This window comes from Macrobrachium rosenbergii, chromosome 3 (assembly GCF_040412425.1).
Source record: "Macrobrachium rosenbergii isolate ZJJX-2024 chromosome 3, ASM4041242v1, whole genome shotgun sequence".
NCBI lineage: Eukaryota > Metazoa > Arthropoda > Malacostraca > Decapoda > Palaemonidae > Macrobrachium > Macrobrachium rosenbergii.
This window is the reverse complement of record NC_089743.1, coordinates 47,077,400-47,087,225: the sequence shown is the minus strand read 5'-3', so window position 1 is coordinate 47,087,225 and position 9,826 is coordinate 47,077,400. Positions and strand designations below refer to the sequence as shown.

General features: G+C 38.4%; 1 pseudogene; it reads left to right on the top strand.

Annotated features, from left to right (window-relative positions):
- Positions 1 to 6,751: 6,751 nt before the first annotated feature.
- LOC136851128 (uncharacterized) lies at positions 6,752 to 9,296 on the top strand (annotated as a pseudogene).
- Positions 9,297 to 9,826: the final 530 nt, after the last annotated feature.

Genomic DNA, 9,826 nt, shown 5'->3' with positions numbered 1-9,826 from the left:
CACCAGCCAGGCCGGACAAACAGGTATGCAGGAGAAGGGATGATGACTCCGCTACCCTCCCATTCCCCTACCTATCCCGCCTCCACCCGGGGTAGACAAACTGGTTTGCAGGGGATGGGTTGCTGTATCATGTCTCCCCTACTGTCACCCACTGGAGGACAAACAAGGTCAGATCCTCTCGGATTTTATTATTATAGATAGATATTTATATTTCATTCTAATTTCCACCTGCAGGCTCTCCTTCATACATGTTTCAACTGCTATATCTCATTAGTCTCTATCAGTCCACTCATCAATCTAGATTTACTATGAAAATCTCTAATGCAAAATGAATCGAGCCGGAAAGTGGTGACTACAAACACAAAGGGTAAACGGTTAAAAGGTGCTGGTACATGGTATATATCACCACGCACACTACCAAACCTCGCCATAAAGAAAAATATCTTTCCTAGTGGTACGTCCCTCGAGTGATAAATTTACGTTGTTTCATTAGTAACAACACAAGAATACCTCCATATACCCTATCAGAGTCGAAGAAAGTGAGACAACGTCTGAGGAATTAAGCGTGGAATTCTTTCAGTTCTGTAGAACCGTGTTGTCCTATGATTACGCAGTTTAGTGATGTTTCTCTCATTATGATGCCAAGACTTTGAAATATCCTCCAGCATTTGTTACCTGTCTTACATGAGGGGGTAGGTCTATTCCTGGTTCCTGAAGAGATAAGTCTATTCCTAGTTTCTGAAAAGATAGGTCTATTACTGGTTTCTGAAGGGATAGGTCTATTGCTAGTTTCTGAAGAGATAGGTCTGTTCCTGGTTCCTGAAGAGATAGGTCTATTCCAGCTTCATGGTCTCTGAAGAGGCAAGTTAGTTGCTAGCTTCGTGATTGTGCCCCACTCTACTCCTTGTCATTTTTTGTGTGTTTGTGTGTTTGTGTATGTGAGTGTGTTTGGGCGACAAAAGAGAACAAGCTACCCGTCTCATTGGCCTTTGCTACGAAAAATAATGAGAAATTGATTTCCTGACTTGTAACCCCGTTCATTTTACCCTTTTTTCTAATTTTTTTCATGCGGCCCGGGCAACATGAGCCAAAAAATGAAATATTTTTACAATGTACATATAGCTGAAGACCTTTAAACAAGTTTTATCAACCTCAGTTCGTTAACCCAAAACAATCTCTCTCTCTCTCTCTCTCTCTCTCTCTCTCTCTCTCTCTCTCTCTCTCTCTCTCTCTCTCTCTCTCTCTCTTTTAATATATTCTTAATCGCCTGTCCCTATTTCCATTCTTTTTATTCCGTCTTTCTCTTCGTGTTTGCCTACATTTCCATTTTCACTTAAGCCATCTAATCTCTCTCTCTCTCTCTCTCTCTCTTGTATTACTTTTCCCACAGTAAATCCAACTGCAAGTGAAAGCAAAACATTGCAAAGATGTAGCAGATTAAAGAGAGCCGTTCTAAGGCCTTGTCGGTAAGGGCGTGGTCGAACCAGAAAGGTTTGTTTTCGAGTAAAATCGAGTAGTTTGATACACTCATTGTGGCAAATACAAGTTTACTTATTCTTTATTAAAAAAAAAAGTATTTTATTATGTCTAGTTAAAAGAATATGAGCCTGATTGGTAGAAGCATTTTTATATCAACGGAATAAAGATCCTTGCATGCGTTCATAAGACCATGCAAATTTTAAATATAGAAAATACCGAAATCTGAAGCGTTCAATCTATTATCGGAAACTCATCTCCCAGGTAAAGCGCAAATGATTTTTCAATAAAAGTTAAGTCTTGATCTCTTTGCCAATTCCTGATGCACACACACGCACACACAAAAACAAATATACAGACTCTCTCTCTCTCTCTCTCTCTCTCTCTCTCTCTCTCTCTCTCTCTCTCTCTCTCTCACACACACACACACATACGCATGAACGTGCGCACCCGTCAATGCCTAACGGAAGACACTGTCAGTCATATTCTTGACTTTGAACGACATAGATATTAAGATGAAAGCGTGGCGGGCATAATTTTTTTCACATCTTTTTCAACATGGCGCTTCCATTGTGCTCACGTATTCTTGTAACAAAATAATTTTTATATTGCGCTATAAAATGTTGATGCCACATTAATCCGTCAACTGCTGGGGCTAAGAGGCTCATGAATAGAACATCAACCCCAATACACAATTTGCTCTTCTCATTTTTATCTTGAACGCGCTCTCACTCTCCCTTGATATCCAGGAAGAGGACTCCTCGTTCCCTCTAATCTTTCCTCACAAAATTTCAAAACCAAATGCACACTTTATATCAACCTATCATCCTATTCTCTCTGCATGAACAAACCTTCTCGAAACACCCTGATCTATCTTGTGTAGATGAAAACCTACATGCATTTTCCTCCCTTTCAACCCTTGGTGCTCCACATATACCTCTCTCTCTCTCTCTCTCTCTCTCTCTCTCTCTCTCTCTCTCTCTCTCTCTTTGTGGTCAGCATCCACACTTCACTTCCATAAGTAATCCTTCTTTTTTCAAAACATTTTGTATAGACTGCTTGTTTATTTGCTTCACGTTTTCTATTATTTACCTCTTCTTTTACCATACCTGCATATGTAACATTCAATCTCAGTCACTTATATTAACAAACTACTTCCATTCCTCTGCTATTTATACTAATATTCATTGTTCCATCTTCATAAGTCTCATTCACTCTATAAGCTTATTAGTGATGATACTTCCTTTTAACTTTTAATGCACAGTAATATTTTCAAACTGTTTCATCAACCTCTGCAGCTTCTCTTAATGAACACAGACTAATATTGTTTTATATGTAAACATAAGTCATTCCAGACTCCATTCAAGACCATCGTTGCAACCCACCACAGCCTACTGACTATAACGAATTTAATTCACTACTTAGATCAATAGAGGTAAAATGGAATTTTGATGGAATACGCTTGAAGCATTTTAACTCACTTAGGAGTCGAACCAGCTGGGTGTCGCTGGAAAAACGAGGGTCTTAGACAAGGAGAATTGCAACCCACTACATTCTATATATATACATTTATTCTATATATATATATATATATATATATATATATATATATATATATATATATATACATATATATATATGTATATATATATGTGTGTGCGTCTGCTTGTATGTGTGCATTATAGACTGTGGGAGCTACTACTGATAACATTTCAGGAACCCCATGTTCTTTATAATTTCAGTATACATTGTTGTCCTTTATCTCTTACATTACTATATATGTTCCTCAAGTCTACATAAAAGTAGCAAATGGGGCTGCCCAACCTCAGTCCCTCAGTCATACTAAAGTTTTTTCTCCTTTGAGCTCCTTCTCTCCATCTCTGTCTTCTCGCTCATTCAGCGACTGGATCTGTTCTGTCCGAATCAGATTAAAGCGAAAGTGGTGCATAATTCATCACATTTTCTATCCAAGAACTGTAAAAAAAAAAAAAGACTTTAGGGCAAATATAGGGCTTTTTGTAACCCTGTCTACTGTCATGCTAGACCAACCCTTCCTTTTTTCATGAGAGTGCCGGCGCTGTTTTTCTCCCTTCGACTTTTTATGACCCAGCAGCAATTGTTTTTTTATTCTTTTATGGCATCAGTAAGAATCTCAACGTTCCATAAATGACTCTCTTTTCTCAGATGTACCATAGATAAGTCTAGAACCCTAACATTAAATAGGGAAAGAGAATTCGAGCGGCTATATATGATGAACACAGTAATGGGTTTTCAGAGTGAGAAGCAATACCACTGCTTACATAACTGTGTTCCAGAAAATTAAGGTGTCATAAAACCAAGATCTGGTTATTTCCCTGTACCGTACGTCAAGGGTTATTTTATTTTACAAATTTTATTTGCATAATCCATATCACGTACTGCTTCCGATTAGCAACTGTCAGAAACTTCAAGAAACTAGATAATCTGTCGGGGATGAAATGTACTGATTTTTTTTTTTATTATATCAACAGGTTTTCGTCCTGCCAAATATCTTGAGTTACTTGTTAAAAGTTATTAAGAACTCGTTATTAATGTGAAGCTAAAAAGGTATCATTATCTGCACCAGCAAATTCCAGAGAGCGAATCAAGTTCCGGAGGAAGAAAAAGTTTTCATGGCTCGCTTGGTAAGAGTGGTAGTCCCATGCCAGACGACGCCAGTTCCACTATCAACTCGGGCAAGAGAAAATTGCCCTCTGTTCTTACAATATTACCTCCTTTGGGAACAGAAGGGGGTGCCTTCACCCCATTCCGGCAGTTAGAGCCCAGATAAAAGAGGAGGACTGAGGAAAGGGCTGCGAAGTTTTGGATACAAGAGGGAAAAGAAATAACAATGGGGCATGAAGTCTGAGAGCTATCTCAATGAGTGAGGATATCGAGATGGGCATGATGCTCAGATAAAGTTAAATCATTGCAAGAGGCTGTTGATAAAATTTCTTTCTTCTAAAAAAAAAAAAAAAAAAACTTCTTGAGGCAGAGATTTCTTAATTTTAGAAGCGAATGCATGTGGAATTAATCGCGAAACTAACAGATTGTGACTTCACGACTTCTACCCCGTATCTTTGGCACTTCAAAACCTGGCATAAGCACCAGGGCAAACGAAATGGTGATGGCATCCAGTCAAGAAGTTCTTGAGAACAATTACCAACGTAATATCTGCAAAAAAATACGGGTCGACGGCATTAAGAAAGAAGTGAAGGGAATGCACGTTAAATGTAAAAACCAGGCTCTATAGCAGGATCCAGAGAAGACTTACCTGGATTCTGCTCCATAGTAACCCAAAAGCTAACGCACTCCCTCAAGATGAGTGGTGCGTGGTCTTTCAAGATATAAGAACTACGCTTTCTACATGGACAGATAGATCTTACGGGAATCTAAAGGAGTTGTTCAGAGAAGTACCTGTATATACAAGTAGCATCTGAAGTAAAATCCTCTGCTATTTGCCTCTCAACTTAGATATCTGATGGGTTAGATTCCAGTCCCCCAAATAATCAGAAATGGAGAAAGAATGTTGGATAAGGAGGTAAAGATGGAAATTATTCTGGAAGCATTCAGTTAAACCATGTTTGGTCTGCCCCATCAAGAGATGCTATCAGGGATGGCTTGAGGACCATCTGATTGAAGGGGGGTTAAAGACAACTTTGACCAACTTAGTAATTTTGACCAAGTTGAACTAGATACCATATATATCCTATAGGTAAGGTTATGTATACAAACCAAATTTTTTATGGTTATTTTTTAATTTCTATAAAACAAAAATATTTGTCCCCGAGAGTATTTTATAATGCAAACAAAACGAAGATTATAGTTTATTAATCTGAAGATAGAAAAAACTGGCAAGCTGGAAGGGGCAACAAAAAAAAAAAAAAAAAAACAAAGAGTTAATTTCAGTGTGATGAATAAATAATATGAGGATTCATTAGAGTGAAAATCTTCTATACATTTCCATAATGAGAGTTGGGGGAGGGGGGCGGTTTAAATGTTTATTATCCTAGTTTTTATTGCCTTCCATTCATCTTCAGCAACCTTTTGAAGATCTAAGTGATCAGTTAGATCACTTTCACAACCTAGCAGCATTAGATAACGTAAGCGGGTTTTCCTTTGTTCGGTTTCGCAAATAAGTTTTTAATAGCTTCAGCCTGTTAAATGCCCTTCCACGTTTACATACTGGAGGTGGTGCAGTCAAAAACAATTTGAAAACTTTTGACAGATAAGGAAATGAATTATGTTCTTTATGAGCTCTTAAGACAACATCTGCAGCTGTAAGGATGGTTTCCTGATCTACTTCAGGATGCTGCTCTACATTCTCTGAAAAATATATCTTGAAAACTTCTAATTCAACAGTCAAGGATTTGGTGTCACTTAATTCACAGGGATACGATTCGGACAAAATTGTCACGGCTTCTGTAAAGTTTCTGTGCGATATCCAGTCCATATAGTTAAGTTGGTATAGGCCTATGTATGTGTGTGTGCATATGTGTCATATATCTATTCTTAATTTCTTACTTGCATATGTAGTTTCATGGGCTAAATGCACCATTGCTTCAGTGCACCAACACTAGTCTGAATGCACCATGTATCATGGTCCAAATGCACTGAGTATCTGGTCCCAATGCACCACTTCCCATTAAAGTGCATCTTTCCTTGTGGTCCCAATGCACCAACTTAATTCACATAACACCTGGGGAACTATATAGGTTACTATATTCACTTTGCAGGATTATTTTCTTTGATATACTGAATCACTTACAAAGTCTGAAAAACAATATCACAAAACCAACAAATACATTATGCTATGAGAAGATTAAAACTTACCAATTAAAATGCATTATTCCTTATGGTCCCAATGCACCAACTTAATTCACTTAACACCTGTTCTTTGGGTAACTATGTATATTCACTTTGCAGCGTTACTTCCTTTGATAAAGTGAATCATTTTAAAAAGTCTGAATAAAAATATTTTACAAAATCAACAAACACAATATGTTTTGATGGAGAAGTTTAAAACTTACTAGGTAGCTACCTCTTAATTTAAACTACAAGCCTAACTGTTTCTGTAGCTGGTAGTTAACCCCTAAAAAAAATTACTGTGCTAACTACTTATTTATCTTACCACTGCTTGTTTACCAGTAGCCCACAATACTGTAATTAAGGATGAACAGTTGAAACTGAGCTGGTATGAAAATGTTCTCTCAGTTATAAGTTTGAAAGTAGACCTACAGAACTTTCTCCATATACCATGACCACAAGACCTAGGAATGAATTCAACCCCACCCTTGTGTGGTGTGTGAAGGGGAAGTACGACCACGTCAAGAAACAATGCAGTGTGATATCTGTGATGCTTGGCAGCATAGAATTTGTAACTCTGGTTGGTAAAACTTTAGTATTTTTTTCCATTATAGTATTAGAGGAATTAATAGGGTTCAAAGCAGGTAAATTAGGAGTTGTGCAAATCTGTAGGTGTGATCAGGTAATGGTTCAGGTGAGCTAAAAATCAAGTGTCAGCACCCCAATAACAACCTATTTATTTGCAGAAAAATTTGCATCTGACACACACTGGGATGGGACTTGAAACATAAGGCCACGTTGGAACTTGAAAACTTTTCTCCTTTATTTTTTTAGGTATTACTAAGGAATTCTACAGGAAGCTAAACAAGGGGAGGTTGAGTTACCTGTATGGGTTTGCCATAACTGTACTCTCAGCAACCTACCACAAATGGATTTTGACAACTTTAATGGAAAAGCAATTCCAGATGATCCTTCTGAGGACCCAGCAGCACAAAAGTACATCAACTGTAGATGGTCCTACAAACTCATTACTCCTCTTTAACATTAGTCTTCCAGTGGAAGAGGTCAGTCAAGCTGAGCAGACGTCACTCACGAAAGAACCAATCCCCGATGCCATGATGGTAGATGCCCCAACAACCTACCAAGTAACTGAAGGAAGTTCAAGAAAAGGCGGTGATCTTCTCACATATAGTCTTGGATTCCAGTATGTCAAAAAATGGCAGATATCTGTAGCTGTGTCATGGATATGTAGTGTCCGTACAAAGAAGTGTTTTGCTAGTGTTAGTCAGTAAGACAATATCTTCACCAGAGGCCTTAAGGAACACAACCATGAAGGCAGCGCAGGAGCATGACGTCGGGCACAAGCTATAACCCGAGTTAAAACAGCTGCCAAGGAAGATGTCTTCAAATCTTCAGGGAAGGTTGTTATATATAACCTCTTGTCACTTGCAACTGATGAAGCTTAACTGCCAAAAGTATCCAACCTGCCAAGAACTGCCAACCGAGCCCGACAACGACTGCGGCCAAAGCATCCAACTGATTTGGAATTTGAGATTGCCGAAAATCACATTCCACATGATTTTCTTCAAGATCTTCACCATGAAGGAAATGGTCATTTGTTGCTTGCATCACTTCTCCAACTTTCCTTCCTTTGCAAATCAAAGATCTGGTTTATTGATGGAACATTCAAAGTTATAAGAGGGCCATTTGTACAGCTTTGTTGTTAGCATCCACAGCTACATTAGGACTGGGGACACTACAAAGCAGGTCCCACTGTTATTTGCACTTATGTCTCGACGAAAGTCCACAGATTACAGGGCTGTCTTGGATGCTACCATCAAGCTCCTCCCACCAGACATTATGCTAGAAGAAATAGATGTGGACTTTGAGCGTGCTCTTTGGAATGCTCTTCGTAAGTCTCTGCCGAATATTCCCGTATATGGATGTGGGTTCCATTGGGCGCAAGCAGTGTACAACAGGGTTAAAAAAAACATGGGCTACGCTCATCATACGTGAATCAGCTTCCTGTCCGTAACTATATTCGTAACTTAATGGTGTAAGGGCGTCAAATCGCCTCTCCATTCTTGTGTTTCACTCCTCATATGTACATTAATCACATCATATATGTTACTTGTTATTATTTCAGGTTCTTTATGTATCTCATTATATGCATCATTGTACGACATTTCCGCCGATGTATATATCGATGTATATATCTGCCTTTTACATGTTTTATAACGCATTATATATGTCTTCTTATGCCTGTTAACAAACAATTTCTGTATGGAAGCAGCGGGAGGCCCTCAGGTCGCCCGCTACCTTTCCGTCCGCTTTCCGCATTATAAACACCTGTCGAGAATAATAAAGGATCCCCCACCAAAATCACTTTCATGCATCATAATAAAGTTTTCATCTAACCTACCCAACTCACAGACTCATCATCAACATAGAGTTACGGGCTGCTCTAGGAGCAAGAGCCCGTGCTGGCACAAGGCCAGCTAAATCTGAAACAACAACAACGTAATAAAGGATCAGTCTTTCACTTCTGACATTTCTTGAACCTCACAGTGGCAGTACCCAACCTTCCTGCTTCACACATCTGCAGTACTTTCAACCAACTCAAAGACAGATGTCCCACGACTACCACAGCAGACAAACTTCACAGACTGCTGGATTACATTGAGAAGACATGGATAACCAGCACATCACGACCACCTTCCAGTTGGTCAACCTTCAAGAGGTTACTAAGAACGAACAATGAGGTAGAGGGATGGCACCATCGTCTGAACCACAATGTTCCTAATAAGACAATGAATCTGTACCTGCTGATATCTACTCTATACAATGAAGCAAAGTTGTTTCCCTTGTAGGTAAGGAGGCTGATCTCGCAGAAGCAGCTATGCAAAGTTCCAAGTAAACGGAGTAACTCCAAGCAGCAAAGGCTCAAATGTTTGTGGAGGGAGCGAGTACGAAAATCACGATATAATTACTTCTGATTACTTAAGAAAATGCAGCAGTATGATCGATCATGGAGAAGACTTGTCTTGTATTTTTCTTTTTTTTAAAGTATTCTCATATGTTTTTAATTATAGATTGTAATTTTTTATAACAATTGTATTATCGCTATTGTTTTCTCTGTACTGTATATTAGCAAGACACTTCAAGACTTCTGCCAGAAAAGTTCATATCCTGTAGACTAAGCTGGGGGTATATAAAATAAAATAAATATTGATATTAAATATGATAAAAAGGATGAATGATATAAAAGCTTTAGTAAAGAAATAAAACTCCCTATTCTTTAAATTACTTAACTATTTTTAACAACCTAAAAACTTTGAGATTTAACCAGTTTCTAGTAAGAATAACAAAAATTTGATGATACCAGAATCAACCAAACAACAAGCGCATTTTTATGCAGTGTGGTGCATTCAGACTATTTACAAAATGGTGCATTTAGACTAAGTGGTTGGTGCATTTAGACCAGGCTGGTGGTGCATTCGGTCTAGGCTAATGGTGCATTCGGTCT